The 6,786-nt window shown below is 43.8% G+C and overlaps 1 pseudogene; it reads right to left on the reverse strand.

The window, feature by feature from the left end:
* Nucleotides 1–4,650: 4,650 nt before the first annotated feature.
* LOC114901252 lies at nucleotides 4,651–6,195 on the reverse strand (annotated as a pseudogene).
* Nucleotides 6,196–6,786: the final 591 nt, after the last annotated feature.

The raw sequence follows: 6,786 nt of genomic DNA on the forward strand, positions 1-6,786 counted from the left end.
GAGAGACAAATACCGTATGCTAACACATATATATGAAATTTAAGAAAAAAAAATGTCATGAAGAACCTAGGGGTAAGACAGGAATGAAGACACAGACCTACTAGAGAATGGACTTGAGGATATGGGGAGGGGGAAGGGTAAGCTGTGACAAAGCGAGAGAGAGGCATGGACATATATACACTACCAAACGTAAGGTAAATAGCTAGTGGGAAGCAGCCTCATAGCACAGGGAGATCAGCTCGGTGCTCTGTGACTGCCTGGAGGGGTGGGATAGGGAGGGTGGGAGGGAGGGAGAGCAAGCAGGAAGAGATATGGGAACATATGTATATATATAACTGATTCATTTTGTTGTGAAGCAGAAACTAACACATCATTGTAAAGCAATTATACTCCAATAAAGATGTTAAAATATAAAATAAAAAAAAGAATGGTGGACACCACATGCTGGTCAGGCACACTCCTACTCATCCTGCAAGTCTCAACTCGAAGTTTCCTCTCTGCTGAGACTTTCCCTGGCTTCCCCAGGCAGAGTACATAGGTGCCAGCCGTAAACACATGAAAGCATGGAAAGTTCAGAGTACTCTCCAGAGTTGGGTTTAACCAGCACATGAAATGTGAGGGAAGAGGAGGGGGAATGAGATTAAACAAGCACGTCTGTGCCAGGGAATAAGGAACCTTGTGTGCCAAGTATGAGTCAAACTTAGAAAGATTGGTCTGGTGACACGTGGAGGATAGGCCAGAGGATGTAAGATTAGAAAGACAGAAGCTAATCAAGAAGATGTTATAGGCAATGACCAACTGAACTTGATTCCCAGCAGTAGGGATGGAGAAGAGTCATGGTAAGAGAGATATTTAGGGGGTTGTCAAGACTTACTGATTTGATGCCAAGATTGAACAGATGAAGTCACAAATGACACCCTCATTTCTGGTTTTTACAATTAAATGACTATTTAGGAAGATAAGAGAATACAGGAAGGAAAGGGGGTTCAGCAGGGAGAAATCATGGGTTCAGTTTGCAGGATGCATTTGGTGCTAATGGTTCACCCATGTAAAAATGTCTAGCAAATGGCCGAACACATGGTTTTGGAGCTCAAGAAAGAAGGATGAGATCAGACTGTATAGTCAGCTGAAATAAAGAAGACCAATAATAGGTCCCTGGGTAACAGTAAAGTCTAAAGAACAGGCAAAGTTAGAGAACTTTGAAAGGAAGGTCAGAAATGGCCAGAGGAGGAAGCACAGAGTCAGGAGTGTAAGAAGAAAGCAGAGAAAGATAGAACTTCAAGGATGGAGAAGTCACCAGGGTCAAATGCTGCTACAGATGATAAGGTGGGGCTTCCCTGGTGGTACAGTGGTAAAGAATCTGCCTGCCAGTGCAGGTGACATAGGTTCAAGCCCTGGTCTGGGAAGATCCCACATACCGTGGAGCAACTAAACCCGTGCGCCACAGCTACTGAGCCTGCACTCTAGAGCCTGCAAGCCACAACTACTGAGCCCACGTGCCACAGCTACTGAAGCCCATACACCTAGAGCCCGTGCTCCACAACGAGAGAAGCCACTGCAATGAGAAGCCTGCGCACCGCAACACAGAGTAGCCCCTGATCGCTGCAACTAGAGAAAGCCCGCTTGCAGCAATGAAGACCCAGCACAGCCAAAAATTAAAAAATAATAATAATAAAAAAGTTTTTTAAATAAAGTGACTGTTATAGTTTGTTGGACTTATAAATTGAAAATAATTTTTTAAAAAAGATGATAAGGTGATGAGTCCCCTTTGGATATAGCAACTAAGGAGTCCCTGTAACTTAACAGGAGCTTTTCAGTGAGGACAATGTGGTGCATGGCACATTACTAAACCTTTACAGTGAATGGGGTTATCAAAAGAAGATAAAACCTGTATTTTTAAAGAAAAACCCATAAAGCTCTCCTTTCATAGGCTTATAAACCTCATATGTATGATAAATCATCCACGGGAACAAATTTTTCATTGCTGCCGAAAATTTATAACCTTAACAGACTTTCTTGAAAAATTGTGTACTTCAAAATGTTCTTAAAGAGTTAAGCAAGTATTACTGGAATAGATGTTTGCTCACTTAAATTACCTGATTTTTTCTATGTCCTAATTTACACAATGGGTATAATCTTGGTTTGTTCTAGTTCCCTAATCTGAAAATGGGCATAATAACAGAGTACCTGATCTCCCCTTCTTGTCAGAGTGCTTCTGTGCAAGGATCCATTGAGATCCTGAATATAAAAACTAAAAGCTCAGTATAAACTGGATAGTAATGTACAAATGTTGATTATTGTATGCAGGACCATCCTTAGGTAGGGCAAACGCAGGTTAGTCCATTAATTGGCAGGTTTGGAGGATGTGGAGGCATGGGACTGGAGCAGGGCATTACTGTCAGGGGCAAAGTAGGGCTGCAAGAATCAGAAGCTCAGGCCAAACAGCCCACCAAGGAGAGATGCTCAGACTCCAAAGTCTAAGCAGAAAAGACGTGTGACAAGGCAAAGATAGACGTCTTTAGGCCAGGAATTCAGGAACTGAGTGCCATGGATCAAGTGAGGAATAAGCGTGTGTGTGTGTGTGTGTGTGTGTGTGTGTGAGATATGGGTTCTTTTCCACAGGGGTCACATGCTAAAACCCATCAGGTTTTATGGGCCAACAGGTTCTTGACTCTTGGAATGGTCAAGATGATCACCTTGGAACAAAATCAGGAACAGTCACAAAGTCCCAAGTCCCAAGTCCATGGCAAGGTCAATATAATACCAACAGCCCATACAGACCGCTGCTTGAGTATGGATTACTGACTTCTACTAGTAAGGAGATGATCATTAACCTTTAAGAAGCACTAGATTCATCCATCAGGAAAGTATCTGTTGCACCATAATATGAAACTATGATGCAAAGGGCTTCAACAATAGGGACATTAATTATCTCAACAAGAAATCCAAATGTAGGGCATCTCCAAGATTGGTGCTTTCTATTGGTTCTTTCTATTCCATCATGCTCGGTTTGTTGGCATTTCCCTCAGGCTTTGACAAACATCGTATAAGAAGGTAGCTTCAAGGAGAAGCAGGACAATGTCTTTCTCATCCTGCATGTCCCATTTAATAGCTAAGAAATCCTTCCCTCGACATATATGCCCTCACAACACCTTGGCCAGAATTGCATAGCATGTTTATTGCTAAACCAGTCACTAGCAAGGGGAATGAGATTCCCATGATTAGTTCAGGTCAGTGTGGCACGAAGTATAGTCCCTTGGCCAGCAACACCGTGGCCTGGGACTTGTTAAAAATGCAATTTCTCAGGCCTGAATCACTGACTGGGGCTGGGGCCTCACAATCTGTTTTTTGTCCCAGTTTACTCTCCTTTTTATTTATGCATCATTCAAAAAAATATTTATTTTGTGCCTACTTTGTGCTAGGCACTATCAACACAATTATTATTAACATATCAGAGACAGTTTCTGCCCTCGTGGAGCTTACAACCAAAATAAAGAGACACCCACACATACCTCATCACAAATTCTTCATGATAAGCCGAGGAAAGCTACGAAGGAAAAGTACAGGGGTTTTCAAAGATCACAGGAATTTTAGAAGAACTTTATATAGCCTGAAGGGTCTGGAAGAGTTTCCACAGGGAGAATGGTTCCCAGTGGGGGGCTAAAATTTTCTGTCCTAAATCCTATGAAACCAGGTTGTTAGAGAATCCTGGCTAAAATAGTCTAAGCAAAGGGAGCAGCATGGACAAAGCCCCTGAGAAGGGAAGAGATGTAACCAATTTGAAAAAAATGTAAGCAGCTCACTGTAGCTGAGGCACAGAGGTAGTGGAAAGAGGAAGCCAGACCACACAGGCCCTCCACAGCAGCAGACTTTTCCCAACTGGTAAGGCCAACTTTCAACACCCATCGGCGAGAACAGTCACATGGCCGTCAAAGCCTAAAGAATTAACAACTGAATAATGACACAGTACATCATAAATCAGAAAAAAAGGATGTAAATAAACTTATCCTGAATAAGGAATGCACTTTCAAGCTGTTCTAAAACTTTTAAGCATACAGTATTATACCATGTACTTCAAACTGAGACAGGCTGGGCCCTGGGCCCCTTTGCTGCAGCACTTGTACCTGGACACACGTTTCCTGGAGCAACAGAATACAAAGAAACTATAAGGGGCTAAAAATAACTGTGTGCATGTGCAGTTGGGGCACATGATGGACAAGATACAAAAAGACCAAAAAAAAAATCACTTCTACTCCCTCAAAAGCTTTTTTTTTTTTTTTTTGGCTTTAAGATAAAGAAAAGGCCATATTCCTATGATACTCTTTGTGAAAATTATCTCAATATGAGATCCAAAGATTTCCATTATTCAGTGTCCGTACTCAAAATCACCCACATGTACCAGGTACAATTTTCTGAACTTCACCACTGATGAGCCTATCCCAAAGTAGAATTCTTCAGCAATACAAAAGACACAGGCTAAAACAGTCCTCAGAATTATACTTTAAAATAAGTGTATTCAAAATATAAATATAATAACTCTCCAGACCATTATTTTTCCTAACAACTAAACTCTAAATTTGAGGAAAAAATAAAGTTTTTCAAACCAATGATGTGTGCAGCCCATTCTCATGACACAGTCATTTAAACTTCTCATTCCGCATGAGAAAGTTTTGTTTCTTCCCTTCGTCTTGCAGAATAATTTAGGTTCTCACCTTGGATATGATTCAACAAGTGGAGTAAGACCACAGATAACAGTGACAAAGAAACACAGGCAATGAAGAAAACTTCTAAAAACAAATATCCCCGAGTATCCAATATCATGCCAGCAATGATGGAAATGATGGCCAACCCAAGATTCTGAATGGACCGCATGAAGCCATATGCGGTTCCCAGTTGATGTTCAGGAACTACAAACGCCACCACTGGCCACAATGCACAGGCAAGCAACGAATAGTAGAGTCCCAGGAGACACACAGCAATGCAAGTGTTCCACAGCATAAAGGCCAGCATCATGTGGGAAGCAAGCGTGGTCACCACTGCACACAGATGATGTTACTTCCCGTTTTATCCACCAGGAGCCCAAACACTATACTGCTAATATCACCCGCTGTCTGGGAGAAGAATCCAAATTTCTCTGTAAAGAAATCTTTGTGAAGTCCAATGAAAGGGAACACGGCAACGTAACAGCAGACACAGATGATAAATATAGCCACAGGGGTAAGGAGAAGTCCTTCACATCAGTCAACTCAATAACTTCACCTGTTTTTCTTTGTTCTTTATGAAGGATTCTTTCTGCTGTCTGATCCAAATAAGCAAGGGCCAAGGCACAGACTCGTGAAAGAATACATGTTATACCCGCAGTCATAAGTGTGACCCCAAGGGTTGTGTGACCAGCAGAACCCAAGGAAGCTTAAACCTTAGAATACAGCCATCTCATGAGGTTCATGTTTGCTGTTCTTCCAATTCCAGCCATGCTAAGCTGGAGTCCAACTTACACCAAACACCAAGTTTAATTCTTTGCCTTTCAACCAACTCACAGCATACGTATTCTGGGCAACTGCTAAGGAGTCCCCACCCATCCCAAACCTAACCGTCCAAACTCCATCAGCCAAAAAGCATTAAATATTCTACCCAGGGCAAAAACAAATAGCAACTAAAAATAATGGTGCCCCATCGTATTCCAAATGCTTGCTCTATCAAAAAGCCACCAAAGAGGGGCTTCCCTGGTGGGTGCAGTGGTTGAGAGTCCGCCTGCCGATGCAGGGGACACGGGTTCGTGCCCCGGGCCGGGAAGATCCCACATGCCGCGGAGCGGCTGGGCCCGTGAGCCATGGCCGCTGAGCCTACGCATCCGGAGCCTGTGCTCCGCAACGGGAGAGGCCACAGCAGTGAGAGGCCCGCGTACCACACACACACACACACAAAAAAAAAAAGCCACCAAAGAAACACAAAACTACATTGGGCCAAGAATACCAGGCATACCGCAGCATGAATTTCGTGGTATTCACCTGCATATCCTTGTAACCTGAGTCTGAGGTCAGCAGGACTATCATAGCCAAAGCCAAGGAAGAAAGCACCAGCAACAGCACCAAAAGCCTGTGCGCCAGGAACTGGGGTCGCAGAGGTCCGGCGGGGCAGCGGGGCGGCGGGGGCTCCTGTGCTGGCGTCGTCTGGGCAGCCTGGCAGCGCCCTCGCTTCCTCCCCCCCTCCCCCGGGCCGGCGGCGGGAGGCCGAGAGATGACCGTGACCGCAACTTACCGGAGGAAGCCGCAGCCAGAGCCCCGCGAAAACTGTGCTCACGTGACCGCGGTCGTTCATGTGATGCTTCACAGTCTTTTTAACAAGCCCTCCAGGTGATTCCAATGCAGGATAAATTTGAGAAGAACTGGTTTAGAACAGAAAGGGTTTCACCTGAACTGCGGCTAAATCCACCCATTCCGAAGTGTTTGGATACCTGAAGAAACTCAGGATTTATTAATGAAGAAGGGGTAATAGTTTTGTAGCATTGGGAAGGATGTTCAAACTTTCAGAGGCTGAATAAGACCCTCCACATCCATAGACCAAGGTCCCCAAAGGCGTCTCACCTCCATAACTATGGAACCACCTCTATCTCTAAAATGACATTGTCTGACCTGTAAACTTCATGAAGGCAGGAATTGGTCTACTTTGCTCACCAGTCTACCCCTGCCCCTAACTGGAACTTTGCCTGGCATACAGTAGGCACTCAAACACTTTCTAAATTAATAGAATAATCCTTCTACAAATATTCAAATATCCTATAATATT

This window comes from Monodon monoceros, unplaced genomic scaffold (genome assembly GCF_005190385.1).
Source record: "Monodon monoceros isolate NGI ecotype Baffin Bay Population unplaced genomic scaffold, NGI_Narwhal_1 Super_Scaffold_2, whole genome shotgun sequence".
NCBI classification, from domain to species: Eukaryota; Metazoa; Chordata; class Mammalia; order Artiodactyla; family Monodontidae; genus Monodon; species Monodon monoceros.